General features: G+C 40.6%; 2 long non-coding RNA genes across 3 annotated transcripts in view; one reads left to right on the top strand and one right to left on the bottom strand.

Moving 5' to 3' along the window:
• Positions 1 to 32: 32 nt before the first annotated feature.
• On the top strand, positions 33 to 15,765 carry LOC120756639 (uncharacterized). The gene is made up of 3 exons (XR_005702189.2): positions 33 to 70; positions 914 to 961; positions 15,577 to 15,765. It is a non-coding gene; the product is annotated as an uncharacterized LOC120756639 (long non-coding RNA).
• LOC120756638 (uncharacterized) overlaps positions 14,413 to 19,367 on the bottom strand; it is a 19,139-nt gene continuing 14,184 nt past the window's right edge. For both annotated transcript variants that reach the window (XR_009208134.1, XR_005702188.1), the window contains exons 4-5: positions 16,179 to 18,967; positions 14,413 to 15,621 (exon numbers count right to left, since the gene is read on the bottom strand). This is a non-coding gene — a long non-coding RNA (uncharacterized LOC120756638). The remainder of the gene's footprint in view (positions 15,622 to 16,178; positions 18,968 to 19,367) is intronic.

Here is a 19,367-nt window from a genome sequence, read left to right as displayed (position 1 = left end):
AGGAAAATACTTTCTTCCCAGCTTTCAGTGTGGGGAGAGGAATGGAATCAATGGTTTATTCCATGGCGGGGTAAGATGTTAGCTCCCTGGGAAGTGTCTTGCATTGTTCACATGAAGAAAGAGTTAATGCAGTAGAAAACTATCACTTTTCATCTTCTAAAAGAAAGAAAAGGGTTTCTTCCACAAACGTACCTGGGAATTCACTGGGCAGCCAGAAGCAGCCAGACGTTATTATCTCCTGACTAAAGTGCTCAAATTCCCTCGAAAAAGCGAGGAGAGGAAAGCTTTTGCATTTATGCGTGGGGACTGTTACCCTGTGCATGGGGGGGGGGGGGGGGGGGGGGGAGGGGAAAAAAAAAAAAGGCTGGGGGGGAGAAGGAAGAAGGACGGAGAGAGAAAGAAAGATTTCTCACCGGCTCTCAGCACAGCCTGCCCCAGCACACAGGCACTCAAAATGTCGGTGCTCCCGGAGGGCTCTGCCGGGGTCCCCGGGGAGGAGGGAGGGTCGCGCCGGCCGAGGTGCGGGCAGGTCGGGCGGCCCCCGGGGAGCGCCGGGGCGCGGGGCCGCGGGGCGGGGGGGCCGCGCCCGGCTCCGAAACCGTTACTTTGGCTCCTGCGGCTCCGCTCCCCTTGCTCTTCCTGTCCAAATAATTTTAAATTTACGCGCCTTAAATAACAGTCTGATTTTATTTATTTAGTTTCCTCCGCCGCTTCGCTGCGTCCCGGCCCCCGCCGCCAGGCCCGGGGCGGCCGCCGGCCGGGCAGCGCTGCGCGGCCCCGGGGCTCGGACACCCCGGTCGCCCCCGCCGCCTCTCCCCCGCCGCCGCAACTTGCACTGCGCCCCTAATTTTTTTTTTTTTTTTTTTTCCCCGCTTTCTCTTTTTCCCCCTCCCTTTCTTCCCTCTCCCCGCAGCCGGGACTGGAGTGTCCTCAGCGAAACTCCGGTGCTTTCGCAGCCGCAGTGAGTACAGAGAAGGGACCCACGTCTTTGCCGGGGGGATGTTTCTAACACATCTTTGCGGCCGCTGCCGGGCGGGAGCGGGCTCTCTTCCCCCAGCCCCGCGTCCAGCGATGCAGAAGCATCTTCTCCCACCGCAGCACACGTAGAAGGCAAAAAACCAAGCAGGTTTGTCTCCAGGTTTCCTTAAAAAAAATGGGTAGCAAGGTGTATCTCCCAGCCGGAGCTTTTCATGACCTTGTGGTACATTTTAAAATCAGACAGGCCAGACGGGGGGAGGAAAAATCCACGCTTCTTGGCTTCTGTGTCACAGGGGCGAGAAAATTATCTTCGGATGTAAAGTACATGACACATTTCTGAGAGCCAGATGTGCCAAGCCTGGCTCTGCAGCCCTAATTTACAGAGCCCTACTCGGGAAAAAAAAAAAAAGAAAAAGAAAAAAAAAATTTCACTTCTGCCATGACTCTGAGTGGTAAAATGGCTTCTGCGTTTTGAAGAAGCACTAAGTACAAACCACCAGGGACATTTTACAGTGCCAAAGGTTCCTGCTTGTCATTTTGTACTTTTTTCCCTGTTTGAATTACCTTTCACCACAGTATCAGTTGTAATTGTGCGAAGTTCAGCTTAAGGATCTACGAGAAAGAGAACTCTCCTATGCTGGACACTTCAGAATAACCTTGACCTTTGATTAGTGCTTATCCTACAAGATAAGTCATGCAGGGAAAGCAGGGAATTGGGCAAGGCACCTGCAAAAGCACATATGAAATGGCTCTATTTTTAAACTAGTGTTAAAATGGCTTCTGAATCTGACAAAACGAGGGGCACTCAGGGGCTAAAAGACAAAATTTAGAGCTCAGTGGCAAATTTCAGTTTGACATACACAGGACCCCGAGCCAATTTCCTCATCCCCAGATGGATTTTGTGCCGTTGGTGCAAGCAGACTCAAACTGCCAGAAAGGGTAAATTCCCTCTGAAAGAAACTGAATCAGCCAAAAGTATAATCAGCTTTTCAGGGAAGTACACATCCACTGAACCATGTTTCCAGTTGCATTTCTTTGTTCCTCTGTCACTGTTTTCTGATATTTGTGGCAGTAATTATAAGGGCCACCAGCATTTATGAATCCTTTAAATTAAAGAAGCCTAATTCTGGCCAGGAAGCTTGAAACATTTTCTTCACAGTGCAGCCACTAAAAGGTTAAAGTCGATTCACAGCTCCTGTGAAAGTTTTCCTTCAGCAGATAGTGCCTATCAAGATGGTCTTTCTTTCTCCTGTTACACCCTGAGAGCAGGAAACGGGGCAGCATTTATATCGCAACACAGCCCTCTTCACTCCTAGATATTAAGATTATTACCAGCACAATGATATTTTAATGAACACTTTTATAAACGGAGCTAATGAACATTTAAAGGGAAAGATGCACAGCACAAACCACAATAAAATGCGATGCCTTGTAGGAACACCGAGTATTCAAAAGCTTTTCAGGGTTTGACCTTAACGAAACACAAGAGCAATCCTGGGTACAGATCACATTTATATGCGGAGTATATTGCAGGCCGGAATGAGGGCTTCTGCTAAAGTTAATTGTAATTTTCTGGTGAGGGAGGATCGAATGTTCAGGCCTGAAGTTATTAACATCTATTCTGATGGAAATAGGGACATTGGGATACACTTTGTCAAATCAAAAAAGAGTACTTTCTGCTTCAGATATGTTACCCTAGAGGTGACGTAGCACCATTTGAAAATCTGCACTTCCAAATCAGGCATGCCAGGATGGGACTGAATTGATCAGTCAGGAACTTTTGCTTGCATCTAGTAATGCTGGAGAACAGGCAGAGGAGATTTTTAGTCCACACTAGCTGGAATATACACGGGCCTGGAAACCAAGTTAATTGTAAATGCTCCCTACAGAATGGACTTTTAAAATTTTTCTGAAAGGAGAAGTACACTCTGCTAGAAAAAGCAGTTTTTTCTCTGTACATAACATAGTCCTTGAGGGTGTGACTGTAGGTACACAAACAAAGCTGTATTTAATCTCTCTAAGAGAATTTTATAGAGAACATCTGTTAAAGAGAGAAGTGTATTTGTTTCATGAGCGCTGTAACATTTAGTAACATCACCTCCTTGCACCAACATGTATGCTTTAAAATAGTGTGATGTCTGTGGATTTTTCAGATGTAATTTGTTTTAACTCCTATAGAAGAAGGGCTGTAGACAAAGAGCTGTGCTACACTTTATCTGATACAATCCAGCACTGTACACATGCATTGCAGAGAACAACAATCTCCTTCCTGGACGAGCATTTTAATTTATGGAAACATACTGTGTTTTTGTGTAAAGAAGGTAGTAGATAATTAACAGTATTCATTTAATCTAATTATAGGCCTCTGAGGCAAAAAGCTGACACTTTTCATTGTGGTATATTCAGGGAAGTTAATTGAAACAACATTGCAGCCACAAGGCATAACATGCCCATGGTATATTTGATACTAATTCTTTTCTCAAAAACGGGATGAATCTGATGCTCGCTAGAGATAAGAATTGCTGTTACTCACTCGAGTAAGGAAAGTCTGGGGAACCTCATTATGCAATGCTGCAGTGTACTGCAATATCTCTGCAATTCCAGAGCTAACCACAGACAACTTAATTTGCCAAATTGTGAGACGATTTTGTAATGTACACAAGTATCTACTACAAATTAAGAAGAGATTGAACACATTTTTTAGCTGGGACGTAGGTCAGAATTTAAACTGAGATCTGCCTCAAGAAGCAATAGGTCAATGTACCAACTTTTAGCTCTGTTTAATCTTTAGGAGGAATCAAGCAGTAACAGCAACTTTATCCCTAGGAGCTGTTATAAGAAGTGTAGTTTGTGGATTTAAGTTATCAGTATGACAAACAGATAAACAGATAGCAAATCAACACTTGCAGATCCCAAGTATATATAAAAAAATGTCAGACCATGTGCAGAATAATTTTTTCTATCACCTGATACACACCAACAACTCAATCTGACAGCAGTGCTGCTTTCATTCTCAAAAGGAAAGTAAAGCTCCGTTCTGCAAAGCTTGCCTTCAGCTTGCAGAAAATGTGACAGACCAAACACGCTGTTTGCGGGGAAGCGTTTGCCATTTATATAAAAATAAAATGGAATTTCTTTAACATAAATGGCAAATGCTTGCAAGCTGAATCACCACGGTAGGGGCAGATTTCAATGTTTGCCCCTGTTTTGCCACTGGAGGGGTAGAACCGGTGTCTCTGCAGCTCCAGCAGTGCCATGGGGCAGGGCATCTCTCACTCCCCTCCCTGCCTGCTGCTCAGTGACCTCCACCTCTGCTTTGCCTGCGGGCAGCACCCAGCCCTTTCCCACCCTCCGCTCCTGTATCTCCGGGCAGTGCTCCTGGCTGCTGACCCCTGTGATGAATTACACACGCTGTAATGGGGATGGAGCGAGCCCTGGTAGAGGACAAACGCCGACAGGGAAAGGCCATCAAGCTGAGTGTGAGGCCTTGCTTTGCTCTGCCAGTGAGAGACACTGCTGGCAGCCCTACCTACCAGTTCCAAATTACTCGCAGCATTTTCAAATGTATTTAGCAGAAATGCTTTTTACTGTGGTTAAAAAAAAAAAAAAGCCGTATATTGCATTTTAGGCACTTGAATGTTTGTTAACAAAATCAGAGAGAGGAAGCCTGAAAAATAAACAGATAATGACATGCGGTCACCTTAACTCCATGGCTCTGGCTCAAGAGATCCAGAATATGCGATAAAGATCTCTAACAAGGAAAGAAAATGTGGCTATAGATGTTAGTCATACCTGATTCCTGTTCCTATACCATTACAGATAAATCACAATTTGCATCTATGTCTGACTCAGAAGATCAGCCTATTTTCAGAGTTCAGTCTGTACTCACACCCCTTCTTTCCCTTGATGCTCTTTCTTCTGCCTGGCTCCTGCCTTCTCTTTCTCCTCTGTGCTGTTTTAAGGTAACTCCCAGCTCTTTCTCTTCCACACTTTACCCATCTCTCCACTCCCTGGCTCCTGCCTTCTTACACACTTCACAATCTATTTTCATCTCCCAGTTTGCCTTGCTTCAGCTGCACACCCACCCTCTTTTATTTTTTCCTAATTATTTCCTCTGGTATCTGACCTTTTTCTCCACCATGCTTATTAATCTCCTTACCCAGTACCTCTTCTCATGGCATAGCAGAATCTCTTTATGCAAATGTGCATAATCTTTTTTTTTTCCTAGTCCTGCAGAACTGCTTCCACAACTGATTTCTGTTCACGATGTCCTAGGAGAATTATTACTGATCAGCAGTAGTTACTGTCTTCATCTCCTCCTTCCTCTCACTTTCTACTCCCCGGTTGCAGGCCTCTTCCCAAACCTTTCATCTTTGTGACCCATCCTCCTTTTCTCAGCAGCAGCAGCAGGAGAAAGGGAGGTGGTGCACACAGGAGAGGCACCCAGATCTCTCAGGATCCCAGCACTCGTGGCCCCCCCTGCCTGGGGCACAGACTGTGCCCCTGAACACTGAGTGTGCTCCATCAGCTTGGGCTGGCCTTTGGAAAATCCAGCAATATGACAAAACTGAATGATTCTTAACTAATTATATGCATACTGAGATTTTTTTTAAATTTTTTTTTAGTATTTTACCTTTTTTTTTTAATGTTTGGATGCACATCTGTGAAACCACAGCAGTAGTGTTGCCAAATTCCAAGCTGCTGCTTAAGAGGTGCATGGATGAAAGTAGACCAGTGATGGTGTTGCATTTCAAATCCCTTCTGTAATGGGGATACCAACACTTCTGAATGAAGCAACCAGATTATTATTTTTTAATATGGGCAAAATATTTTTTTAACCTTGGTCTTGAAAATTACTACAGTGGTTTAGCTGGCAACTGCCAAAAATTAAACCTGAGGCAGATGCTTGGCTTGGAAAATACCAGCCCAAACAGTGAAAAGCAACTGAAAACAAGATGTTATTATGAAGTGCTGGACAAGGTTAAGCAGAGCAGTGGAAGGCTTTTAAGTGACTTGCAATAATTTCTGAACAAAAACTTTGTTGAAATAAGTAGAATTCAGTCAGATTTCACCTTTTTGGGTGAAGATATTTCCTCAGAAAATGAAAATTAAAATAAAGGAAAATAAATCCAGAGTGCTCTGATGTGAAGAGGGAGAGGGGAGTGTGCCCAACTGAGACTGGGAGCACTACGGTTGAGGACTGCACTATTCTCTTTGGCCACAAAACCAACTTGAAAGGTCTACAAAAGTGCATAAATAAATGATCCGAAAGTATTCTGTGAAGATGAAATTTTACAGAGACAGCAGAGCGAAGGGGGAAAGGAATTGCTTCTGGTGGGATAATATCAAAGCAACAGAAAGGAAAGTCCACATATTTTATTAGCTTTGGGGTTCCTAAATATCCTCATCACTGCAGTGTACCATCACAAGCCCCAGGGACAGCATCATCTAACAGCCCCCCAAAGTGCTCCACATCTCCCACAGTTGCCTCTTTGCCTTCCGTGGAAGCTGAGGCAGCTCAGGAGCTGCTCCCCGCGCTGAAAGGTTCCACAGCACCGGTGGTGGCAGGGAGGGCAGCGGAGGTGTGACGTGCTCCAGCCCTGCTCCTGACACCTTCCACTGCTTCCCTGCCAGACACTTCCAGAGCAGGTTCACAGCAAGAGTTACAGCAATTACCACCGAGCGCTGCTTGGCACCAAAAATTGTCATCCCTCTGCTAGGGATGAAAGTAAGAGTCACAGAAACCCTTTCTAATGAACTGCCTGTTGATTTGCAAGTACAAACACTTTTTGTCTATAAAATTAATACTTTTAAGCAGATTTAATGGGTTCTCTGTCACTTGGCTGTACCATTGCCTAAAAGATATGCTCTTGCTTGAAAAGAAATTAATTCAGGAAGTCCTATGGCCTTTGTTTTGCAGGAAGTCAGAGGAGGTGAAAATGTTGGTCCTGGTGGCCATCTCATCTCTATCAGTCTGTCCAGGATTTTAACAGCAAAACTACACTAATGCTGTAAACCTTCTCTGCAGTTGAAATATTCTGAAATATCTTGCACAGCAAGATATTTGTGTTAGAAAATTTTTCATTGCATTTAAACAAAATGCTTTGTGTTAATGATGACCATTATCCAAATTATGGTCAAAATGGTGACCTGTAATAACACTGGAGATCAATATGAAATTAAAGCTACTCTAATTAAAAAAAAAAAAAAAAACAACCCAAATCTGTTTTAATAAACAGAAAGTTGAAAATTTATGCTAGGTGCTGTTGTTTGGCATACAAATTATTTTGCCTTTCTTAAATAGGCATGTGTTTATTGTGTTTAGATTTCTTTTAGGGTTTAATACTAGGCCTGACCTGACAGTGTTTGGTTCTGGGACCACTGCAACACTTACACAATGTACCTTACTCTCCAAGGTATCTTATGCTCAGCACATTCTTCCTTCTGATACAGTTTTCCTTTCCTTAGGGGGAGGGGGAAAAAAAAAAAAAAAAAAAAAAAAAAGGCAGGAAAATTTGAGGTTTAAGGATAGCAGAAAACTTGGTCTGACAACATGATCTAATGAACCACAAAGCAGCTTTCAAAGAGAAAAAGTAGCAGGAAGTTCTTTCATACCAGGTATTAAAAATAGACTGCACCAAGTCCTGGAATGCACACGGCAGTTATGTAATGATTTTTCAGTGACATGCATTAGGAAATATTCTCAGTACATGTTTTTCCTTCCTAACACCCAGTTTACGTCTCTGAAGTTTGGAAATTCTTCACATGGATGCTTCTAAGAAGTCTAAAATTATAATGTTCATTTGAATAACCTATCAATTAGCCAACCACATAATGACAACATCTAATGGTACAACTGAAGTATTTGAATTTAATATACCATTTTCATAATAGTACAATATGAAACACATGATGGAATCCAAGTTTTTTTTTCCCCCCACAAGTTAGGCTTAATTTATTTCTGGCAATGTAATGATTTTGCACTGGAGACACTAAAAGAGAGAAATCATTTTGGGTACATATCATAAATATTGAGAGCACCAGCTCCCTTGGAGCACAGAGAAGTCTCCCAAACATTTCAAAAAGGTTTATATGTTATTGGGTACTTTCTATAAATGGAAAGACTGAGGGAAGGCAGAACAGCTCCATCCAGTTTCTACCACGCTGAGGAAACTAAATGGTAAATTATTTTGAAGAATGCCTTCCTCAGACTTTTCCTTAGAGATCTCCCACAGGATCTCTGCAGTATAATTTGAGAAGGTAATAAAGGAGCTGGAAAACTGTTGAAATCTAACTTTTGGGTTTTCACAGTTGTATTGTTTTCTTGAATCACTCAATGTTCAGAACAATCTGCAACATCCTCTGCCTGTAGCAAGAGTATCACACAAGGAAGGCAGCATTACTTTCTCGTTTGCCCACAACCTTTTCTGCCTTTTCTGTTAAAACCCACAAGCCCTCCCACGGCCTCTAGCCTTCCATGGCCACCATGAACTTAATCACTGACATTTTTAGTTTCAATTTATACTTCCAACCCAGCAAAATTCCCTGATGGGAAAGCTGACACAGGGCCAGTATTTCCTAGATTGCCATGTATCAGGATGAACCCAGAAGCACAATTACAGACATTTTCCATCACCCACGTATGTCAGTGATGGGCAGTGATAGGAGTATTATGGCAAGTGAAATGTTGTCCCATTTTGGCTCCTACTCATAAGTTTTTCCCAGTTAATGTAGTGGAGATTAAATACCAGGAGATCCTAAATGGTCATTTATCACCATGGTAAAGGAGAGAGAGTCTTTCTGTAAGATTAGCAGAACTCTAACTGTTGGGTCTGGCTTTCCTGAGATATTTTTAAAATGTTTTCAGAGCTAAAAATGCTTTTTGTGGAGCAAGTGAAGCTCCACGCTGTTCTTTTTGAGAACAGAGAAAAACCTGATCAAAGTACAATCAGATAAAACATCTGATTTATTTTCTCTCTTTACTGTTCTGGGGAATGACAGAATCAAAATATCCACGTTTGACATGTGAACAAACTGTACCACATCCAAAACCACTTCATTTTGGAAAGACATTAAAAAAAACCTCCTGAGAACAAGTCAGCATCTTATAGGGAACCTGTTTGTTTGATAAAATATTCAGAAACATCTTAATTGGCAGTCTGAAATAAAATGAAAAGGGGCATATTGAATTGATGGCAAAAATTCATTTTAGAAGAAGAGATAGGAAGTGAGCAACAGAACTGAGGTGACAAACACAATTTTATAAGATCAAAGTATCTTTAAGGCCATAAAATGAAAGGAAAACTGGCTATTAACACATTCATTTGCTTCTAAATGCTGTTATACAAATATATTTCTGGGAATCCAGTGCCTAAAAAGTAATTTGTGAATAAGTCAATACTTATTTTTCTGCACTGATACATAGGCAAAGGTCGAGCTGTTTATGAAGGGAGGAACAGGGTTTCATGCATAGTATTCAGCAGTGCTCCCACTTACAGGAAGAGTCATCATCCAACCTGATTAGTTTACAGGAACTGAAGCAAACAACATTCTGTGTTTTCTTACATATTTTATGACCATTTTCATATAAGCAAAAATCAGACTTTGTCCTTGTTAAGGAAATTTTAGAGCAAATAGAGAATTACAGCCTCTTGTTTAATCTGACTCTTCTGCAAGCTTTGCTTTACTCAGTCACTTGTGAATATTTCTGAGTTTTATTTGATATATTAACTTATTTTTTCCATGAGATTTGCTGCCACTTAATGTGATATTCAAGGCCAACACTGCAAATGTGTTTGTAAATGAAAGTTTCTGGTTTGGCTGAATTTAAAACCTCAAGTGTTTTCTGTCCCCAAACAAACATGGGAGGCCTCATTTGCATATTCAGAGGGGAAAAAAATCTTTTTTTCCCCCCAAATTTGTGTTACTTTTCTTGTAATTTTCCTTTTTTTTCTCACAAACTTTATTCTCTCAAAGTTGCTGATGTGTCTAAATTACAAAGTCCTATTATTATATTCATAAATAGGGCAAATTTGAGCTCACCTCTGAAACCCAAAGCAAAGCTCTGCCACACCACATTTTCATCTGCCTTCCAGAAAGGCAAGGATTATCCTGTAGCACTGAAGCTCTGCTTTCACGGTGGGAAGGAATTCTGGATTTTACACTGTTTGCTGGCTGTGCACAACAGAAGAATAGACAATTCCATCTGAGCTTGGGACAATTAACAGGATGTCTTTAGAATATTTTTATTACGTTAATCTTTTCTTTTGCTTGAGCCAGCATTCCCCTTGAGAGGAAGAGAAATGATGCTGAGACAACTCACTATTGCAAATTAATTGTATGGTCCATTTCCCAAGCATTTAATTTGGCCACAGCAACCTGTTTAACTCAAATGAGTTGTCAAAAAGTGACACAAAAGAGAGGCCAAGTTCTTTAGAGGTGGCCAGTAATTTTAAAGGATGAAGGGAAATGGCTGGCATTATTGCTTTTGTCCAAGTAAAGCCTCTTCTAAACTGGGTGAGGGAAAATCAAGTGATTTGGCCTCACCAAAATTCATGCTACTTGAGACCTTTTGGAAATGTTGATTGAAGACGAGCTCTGGACCGGAACAGAAAATAGCAAAACCATATGAAACATAAAGAAAAAAAGTGTAGTGTTTCTTACTTCTCACAACAGATGAACCTGAAAATTGGGATACAAGTTTGGGATAGGAATTGGGATAGATGGACCTGCTCCAACGTGAGCTACTCACATGCAAGGCAGGTCTCTCTACCTGCATGAGTGAAGACATCAATGCATGAGATCTCTTCTGCTTCGAAGCCAACAAGGTCCAAGCTATCTTCTACAGCATGGCTTGTGTTTTCATTTTCAGCTCTGGTATTCTAGAAGTATTTCCATGCGTCTAGCCCTTGCCTGAGTCCACTCTTGGGATGTGGACCTCTGTGATTAAGCCACCCTGGATTCCTTAACCCATGGCCTCCAGCTTTCTCAGCTTTCTGTCTGGGTGCTTCTCTCACAGCTGTACAGATTTCAGCTTTTCAAAGTACAGTTTGGCTCATTCTCTCAACACAGGAACTTATCTTCAGCATAAATATTTTTGGAACCACAAAGGTATAATTTTATAGTTAAATAATCACATTTTCCTGGGAAAACTTAGAGGCAGTGGGTAATGCAGATTAGGATTTGGCACTCTGTCAGACACTCAAGGAATCTCTCCCTGAGTAAACTCTGTTTCACTGGAAATATTTATTGTTCAGGAAGCAACACTTAAAATTTTCTTTGCCATAGAAGAAGGTGGTCTATCATGTCAAAGAAGACTTCCCAGCCTGATCACTCTCTATAATGACATAACCCTCTTCCATGAAGTAGATATAACCAAATACTTCTGATAAGGCATTACTCTTTGAGACTAGGACATAGATACTTCAGTTATAGAGAGCAGAAGACTAATAGACATGAATAAAAATTTGGAATGGGTGAAATACTTATGATGGTGCATTTTGAAGATAACCAGCTTCCTTTTCTGTTTGCGTGTCCTAGAGATGACTTCTTTTCGGATAATTACTTTTCATAAATTTAGATTCCAGAGAAGTATGATTCACAGAAGTGCAGGGATTCCTTTTACTAAGCTGACCTTGAAGAACAGATCTGTTTCATTCTGTGCTTAGTCTCTTCTTTCCTGCCTCCTCTTATCACTCTGGAGCAGCCAGAACCATCAGTGATGTTCTCTCTGCAGGCTCCGTGCTCCTGCCAGCTCAACTGCCCCGCAGATGGTGGCCAGGAGCAAAGCTCTTTGCAGGGTCTGGGCACAAACTTCTTCTAAATGTTACTCAAAACCCCTACTCTGATTCTTGGTACCAGATATCCATTCATTTATTAAGGACAAACACAGCAGACAACTAATGCTGCACTTTTTCTGTTATTCAAACCTGCTGCTAACAATGAGGAAGATGATGTCATTCCCTGGATGTGACAAAGGACTAATATTATATGCAGTAAAAACAATGAGTCAACAGTTTCTATTCCCTTGAGGTCAAACCATTCAGCAGTTTTGAAAGTAGACTGTTCTTTTTTGTGTACAGAGCTTGTTGTCTATTAACACAAAATGTGTAAAATCAAGATATAATTTGAAAAAAAGAAAAAATTGTACTTTCAAGGGGAATTTTTCAAACTGAAAGTCAAATTGAAATATCTTACAACATAAACCAACAGATAATTTTTTCCTCACATATACTAAGCATAATATTGCAGAAGTCTTTTCTCTTCTAGGTCAAAGATACATTATCCATGCCAAGTAATTATTTGTATGATCCTGAGAGGTGCTTTGCAGTTCCCAGTAATAGGAGTATGAACTATGAGTTTTGATGCATAACTAAATAGAATTAATTTTTTCTGGAGATATTTTGTAATGGTCTGAAAGATAAGAAAGACCTTTAACATGAAAATGTGTTTTGACAGACAACTGAAGGCAAGGAGTCTAACAATGAAAATTTCCCAGATCTTCTGGAATAGATGAGGAATTGACCAAATCCTGGCCACTTCTAACCACTGCACCTATCTCAGGCTAGTGCAAGAAATGTTGTGTTCATACAGATCCTTCCTTCAGCAACTCTCAGACCTTTGTGGAGCATTATAATCCTGCTCATGCAGACAGTGAAACTGCAGCACAGAGAAGTGACAGCTCAAGGTTGTTTAAAAGTCAGGAGAGTTTGGAAGAGTACCCAGATTTCTCAATCCCTGTCCAGCACTCTGCCCACTGGGCTCCAATGCCTCGCTGAGGATCTCCCTGATAAAGCTCCTCTTCCAAACTGGACAGAATTTAACACTTTAGAGCAGCTTCAATTCATAATATTGTTGCTTATAATAATTTTTATTTGGTGGGAAAACAGACTTGCCTAATTACATGAGGTTCAAGTGCAAGGGAATCAGGCCAGCTTCAGTCTCCATTCCAGTTATGCTTGCAGACCAAATCTAGAGACAGGAGAGCAAAACTGGATTATATCTAGATGGGCTTCTATGCAGGAAGAAATATCATTTTGCCTGCATTGACCCCATCTGATCATGTTTTAGATTAAAATGAGCCTTAGAGTGGAATAAATAATATCCATCATCCTGACAATTAATTGAAATGAAATCTTAGACTCTGAATCCCAAGGAATTTCTTCTGGCATGCTGTCAAAGTGCTGGATAAAGTCTTTTAAGCTTATGCTGACCACTTTAGTATGTCACCTAAAATAACTGCAAATGGCTTCAGGCATAGTTTGTCCATTAGATCCCAAGCCCAAGTGACTACTTACCCAAAATGTGGAGGAGTACTTCTGGCAGCCCAGTGTCCTGACAGATTTATTGGAGAAGTAAATGCAGGAGACATGGCTCAGTCTGAGCTTTAAACTCTGTCATCTGATGCTTAAGGAACTCTTACCTTTTCAAGTATTTAATAGAATATTTAAACCAAATATCTAAGACCCAAAGACATCTCAGTTGTTTTGGGTGTTCTGTTATAGTGCTCAAGTGAGACCAGAAAGCTTCTTAGAGCACTTCAATGGAAACACAGACATTTCCACTAACAATTGCTCTTATAAAAATCAGGCAGATTTCAGACAAGGCAAAATAAAGAGACTAAAGCAACTTACAGAATTTCCTCTGGATGTCTCAAGTTAATTGCAAATCCTGTGGCCTGGTATTTTCATTTCCATAGTCACGATTAAAGGCACAGTGATTTTGATGTCACATAAGAGGGATGAAATACATTTTCCATATGAAATTAGAATCTCCTTTTCAAGTTGTGTGATATTTTTGCAGGCAACATGTCTTACTGCCTAATGAAAGCAAAAACCTGCACAGACTGCAGGAAAATTCACACATGCTGCAGCCATGTAGGTGTGCTGTTTGACTCCAGTAACACACAAAAATAGAAATATATTTGATTAAAATTCTTAATGTCTGTTTAATAAGTAGACTTATGAACTACACATAAAAATAGAGGCTCATATCCTAGTGTGTTCCAAGAAAGGATCTTCATCTGATCTTTGTTTTTACAGCTCTCATCCCAGCAATCAACTGTGAAAACTTGCATAAGTACTCTCAGTATGATTGAAGCTACTCCTTTGTTAAACAGGGTATTACAAGTTAAAACTAGGGATAGAGATTCCTATTCAGGAAAATAGTGAAGATCTTAATTAAAATGAAACATATCTTAGCATTACTTTGTAAATCAAATCTTACTTCCAAAAAAGACCATAACGAGGCTACCCCAATGCAAAGGCATACTAATATTAGGAGGCATCAGCAGGATTTTAATTTCAAAATTTTATAAGTGTGACAGTTGGAAAAACTATGCTTCTGTTCAATGTTAGTTTGACTGTCTGCACAAAAATTTCAGACCAGTAGCATTTCAAATTTACAAAGGAAAATGTATTCTTAATATTATATAATATACACAGAAAACAATAAAAAGTTTTTCATAAAACTGTGAAACAAATCATTAGTCTTTGGGTTACTTTATGTATGTGCTTGTCACATCTTATTAGATGTTTTTATTAGATCTGTTTTATTATTAAGTCTGTTAGTAAGTCAGTCCTTTATTATACGTTGCAGTGTCTGTTTAGAACCTCACCCATAACCATCATTTCAACAAATCAATGTATGCAGTATAGCATCAGTATAGCATTGTATTATTGATCTGCAACACTATTACAAATACCAATATAGATTTAGCTATAGTCCAGGGATCGGTATTTTTTGATGTATTAATTTGTTTCACAGTTCTACTGTTACTTTTCTCATCTATTAAGGCAGGCAAGAATGTTTCATAATATTAAAAAAAAAAAAAAAAAAAGCTGGAAGGACTTTCTAGACAACAAATTCTCTGTTGTATTTTCTCTTCCCTGGTAATTTTCTATTATTGGAGGAACAAGAAGGAAACTTAATACCAATTTTAATCTATTTTTCCTGGCAAGACAAAGTAAGAAATAGGTACAACATGCAAAATATGTTACCTGTGTTCTGTCAATTTGTGTTGTCTGTGGACACAAAATTTGAAATGGTTATTGCATCCCTCTCCAGGAGGGAACTTGGGTGAGCCCTGGCTTGATCAGTCATTTCCCTGGGTGCACAGAAAGGTCTGAACCCTCCACAGGGAGAGAGGCTCCGAGAGGGAACTTGACACAAACTGTCTGCAGCTGCAGAGCTGAGGGTCAACCCACATCCCACATCCTGGGAGCAGCAGCAGGAACACATTCCTCCTTCCACACCAAGGCTGGAGGCAATGTGTGCCTGAGCAAGGCTGGTTTGGGGATGTAGGATGGAGAACAGACCTGCTCCTCAGTCCTAAACTTAGACAAGTATGCATACAGCAACTTCTAAGTGGGTACGGTGGGTGGGCTTTCTTATTGAGCTGAGAAATAGGGCAAGATTTTACCTGGGATTATTTTGTTTCTTGCAGAATACATAATCTGCCCTATCGGTTAGATGGAATTATTACCCACTCACAGCAACCTTCAGAGCTAGAATGGTATTACTCATTCTCCTTAACAGAAACCTAGCACTGTGGTTTTGGTGGCACACTGAAAACTTATTTTGATCTTTCTTGTGTTTCAGATGGCAATGCATTGTCTCCTTCCTGACCTTGGATTACAGTCCACACTGAAAAAAAAAAAATAAATAAAGTGATTAAGAATAAAAGTTTAAGTGGATTTATTTGTAAATGCTGTTTGTGGCCTTCCCATAATGAATCAGCTTTTCCCCTACAAGTCATGCTAAGTACTAGTTAGCAAATTACCTATTCTCCCTTGCAAACGCTGCATTATGTACGGGAATAAAATACTGCTTTTTAAACAGGAGTGGATGTTATCACTTCAAACGTGCTTATATGTACTTCCTGTGCTTAGATCCAGCCCAGCAATAACAATACCACAATTACCAGAATGTATAATCTATAATGTGGCCCTGTGTAAATCAAGCCCCCGCTGAGCATGTCACACACATCCTGCAGGATACCACTGCCATTCTCAATTGTTTCCGGTGAGCGCCCTGCATCTGCAGGAGGATTTCTGACTCCCAACTCACAACACTGCAAGTTACCTCCTCCCAGGAAGATCTGGGCAAAAGCTAAAGCAGGTTTTGGTCACGATTGCCTAAATGGGAAAGGAGAAAAATCAGGCTTAGGGGAAAAACAGTTTTGAGCTTTTAAAAATACTTACGGGATTTCCAATAAAAGCACAAAATTGTTGCAAATATTGCAAGGGAGAGCGTTCAGGATTTCAATTCGGTTGCTAAATCACTAAAATAATGCATATCTGAGGTTTTCACACTGTGGAGACTTAGATGGATGATCTTAGATACTCATTTCCTCCCTTTAGAAGAGAGCATTGTTTTTTCTATGTGCAAAATATCTGAAAAAATAAACATTTTTGAAAGCAGTTTTGCAAAGTGAAAGAAAAAGCAAAATCCAAACTAAACCAGAAACGTGTCAATTTAATTCCAAGACATACTGCAGTCATACACTCAGAACAATCACTCAGGAATACTCTGACAATGTCATTGTCATGATTCAGTTGGTTCAAGCTAACTCAACAGACTGACTCAGAAATTAAATCTACATGACCTGTTCATGACTTCATATTTTTAGTTAGTTCTCAGATTAGATAATGACTTTTCCAAACAGGTGTTGAAACCAACACAAAGTTTCAAAATACTGCAAACCACTTTAAAATATAATTTATAGATATGATCCTTAAAAGAAATAGGTGGCCATTGAGTTATTTGACAACTTTTAGAATTGGACTCAATAAGCTGCTAACTCTCATTCTGCTTTATAACTGGGGGACAAACCATCTTTCCTGGGTATACCTAATTTCCATCTTGTCTCTTACAAGCCAGAATTTCAGTACGTTTGAAAATAATAATGTAGCAATTCAGAGGAAACATATTATGCAAACCCTGTTATTTTTCTCTTTCTGACGCAGGCCTACCAAAGAGAGATTCTAGCTCGAGGCAAGTCAATGCACTGCTTGTCAGAATGGTATTTTAAAGCATCCCCTTTTTTTTGCTGCTTTTGGTACAAAAGTGTGTGATGAATAAATGATTCAAACTTAATTTGCCCACTGCAGAAGCTGACAGGAGGTATTTCTTGTGCTAGCATGCATACCTGGATTGCAGAGGTCACAGAGGGGAGCAGGGCAGGGGTGCAAGAAGCACCACGTGGCCAAGGGTAGCTGAGGAACACACACACACCTTCTGAGAGGAATGGCCAAATCCTGCTGCACTTCAGCTCTTCTGGGACACACAAGTCAGTGCAGTCATCCAGATCCATGCAAACAACTTTTTCCTGGAAGTTTCCTTGTCTTTTCTGTACTGGACAGTACACTTGACAGTTTACATCCCTGCTACTGCCTTGTCCTTTCTCTAGTCTGATCTTTTCTAGAAAGGTGCTCGTAAACTTGAGCATCTGGGCAGGTCCCTCTGTAAGCACTTCACACCCCTTAGGAGTTAACAGTGAACTGTAGATTAGCACAGGACAGGGAGCCTGGCTATCCCTGGCTCTAGAAAAAAACTCAGGAAATTAGGGTTTGATGTGCCATAGCCACTCCAGGGTAAGTGGAAGCTGTCTTGGCTGAAGTTGTGGATGAACTATTCTGCTTGTCAGGATTTCAGGCTGATCCCTGCTGAAGTGACCCAGACAAAAATCGAAGACACATGCCAGTGGAAATACACAGCTCCTCATCAGCCTGGCTGCTAAACCCTGAGCTGCCTTGTCCTTTTTGGGCAGGATTTGGGATAGTCACAGGCATGTGGATGTTGCCCTCACTCAGCAGACAGACTCACCTCTGCTCACACAAGTGGTTTTAAAAAAGAGCTCGCAAACCTGTGATATTTGGCTTATGAAATAATTATTAACTCTTTCATGATGCAGCTGTTTTAGTCAGTTACAAAAAGCAGACAGAATTATCAAATTACTTTTGGCTTATTTGTTGCAAACTTCTTAGCTGTGGCACCACCTTGTGGACATTACTACGAGGAGTGAGAACTGGTGGCAACAACAGCAAGTAAACCAGGCATTTTGGAAAAAAGCAGCTATGGTCACAGATGGTCTGCTAAAGGAGAAGAGAATAACTACACTTTAAAAACTATTCCTCAAAATTCACCTACGAAATAAAATGCATAATAAATACCATCATTAAGATGCTCAGTTGTCTTTGCAGCTTTTACCAACTCTTCAGCCTGTCAGCCAGGAGAGGCAGCCTTCAAAACTACTTCTGTTCCTTCTCAATTGACTAAGTAGCAGCATCCAAACCCCAGTTGTGTTGTTGCTGTACATGCAGAGATGACTATTGCACCTATTCCAAGCAACAAAACTTGAAAAGTCAAAATCATAATACTGAACACATGGAGGAAAACTTGGGTCCTACTCCTTAAATGTAAACTCAACAGGGAGATTGGTGTCCAAGCTAAGCCCAAAGAAAAACCATCTCTGACAAAGATAAACTGGTGAATCTTTCAAATGCTCGCTGAAACACAAGACAAAGCAACATAAATTTAAATTCCACTCTCCTGGCCATTTGATTCTCAGAACCTTTTGCAGCTGAGGTAACAGGGTGCCCCTGTTCTGAACTCTCTTACCACCTGCACGGGCAAAGCAGGAAAGCACAGGAGAGCCAGAATTCACAACACAAGATCTCCCAGGTGAGTGCAGCACACTTTCACTCCGGGTGTGTCTGTCTGAGCGAACTTTGTGAGCACAAAATAAAAACCCCGAATTGCATTTCCTCCTTCTCTCTCTTCAGTAACATACAACCTGGTACTTGCACCAGCATAAAGCGCAGGAGGAGACGAAGACTCGGCCCAATCTCAGACTTGCTAAAATGAAATACTGAGCACTGCAGCCAGGGAAGCCAACTCATCTGCAGTGGAGCTCGTTCCTCACTCTAGAACAGACACTACTCTTGCTGCAGCTGGTGTTCTTCCTCTGCAAACAGCAGCATCGTACCTGCTTTATGAAAGAAAAGAGAGTAAAATGTCACCTTTTTTCATTTATAAAATTAAAATATCTTTTAGAGTATGATAATGACAGCACTACTTCTACATTTAAAAATGTTTCTGAGAAATGCATTCTTATTGTCTCTGTTTTTCATCTCAAAAAGATGAAAGAGTTTATGCTGGCAATTTTTTTTCCCCTTTGGCAATGACAGTTATTAAGCATGATAGTTATTTTATTTTTTTGTGCTTGGAAATTCCTTAGTATAAGTGCAGTGTTTTGAAAAAAAAAAAAAAAAAAATTGGGCTTTTAAACCCTTAGTGATTATTCTCAGAGATCAACTATTGTTTTCAATTTAACTTAAATATCTGTTTTAGAAAAAATAAGGCATTGGCTACCCCTTACTTATTCTGAG

The sequence above is a fragment of the Hirundo rustica genome, chromosome 9 (genome assembly GCF_015227805.2).
Source record: "Hirundo rustica isolate bHirRus1 chromosome 9, bHirRus1.pri.v3, whole genome shotgun sequence".
Lineage (NCBI taxonomy): Eukaryota > Metazoa > Chordata > Aves > Passeriformes > Hirundinidae > Hirundo > Hirundo rustica.
The sequence above is the reverse complement of the archived record's forward strand: the minus strand, read 5'-3'. Positions and strand labels throughout refer to the sequence as shown.